Source organism: Equus asinus, chromosome 26 (assembly GCF_041296235.1).
Source record: "Equus asinus isolate D_3611 breed Donkey chromosome 26, EquAss-T2T_v2, whole genome shotgun sequence".
Classification (NCBI taxonomy): Eukaryota; Metazoa; Chordata; class Mammalia; order Perissodactyla; family Equidae; genus Equus; species Equus asinus.
This window is the reverse complement of record NC_091815.1, coordinates 1,095,012-1,095,598: the sequence shown is the minus strand read 5'-3', so window position 1 is coordinate 1,095,598 and position 587 is coordinate 1,095,012.

Here is a 587-nt window from a genome sequence, read left to right as displayed (position 1 = left end):
GCGGACATCTGGTCGACCCGCGCGCCACGGGACCCGGGGCCCGAGTCCGGGCCGGGCCGCCGGTCGACCCGGCAGGGCGGCTGCCCCGGGGGCCTCGCGGCTGCTCGTCCGCAGCCTCCAGGGAGCCCTCGGGGCTCCGAGAAGGCCGAGCGCCCCGCGGCCCCACGGCCCCGCGGCGCTCGGTGCGGACATCTGGTCGACCCGCTCCCCCCCCCCCCCCCCCCGAGACACGGGGGTCGGGTCGCCGGTCGACCCGGCAGGGCGGCGGCCACGGCGGCCTCGCCGCTGCTCGTCCGCCGGGTCGCCGGAGCCCTCGAGCCTCCGAGAAGGCCGAGCGCCCTGCAGTCCCGCGGCGCTCGGCGCGGACATCTGGTCGACCCGCGCGCCGCCGGACCCCGTGGCTACGAGTCCGCGGGGCCTTCGGAGCCGACAGAGGGCCGGGAGCGCACCCAGAGCACCCAGAGCACCCAGAGCAGCGGGACCCGGCCCCGAGCGCCGCGGACATCTGGTCGACCCGCGCGCCCCGGTCCGGGGACCAAGTCCGGGCCGGACAGCTGGTCGACCCGGCAGGGCGTCGGCCACCTGGG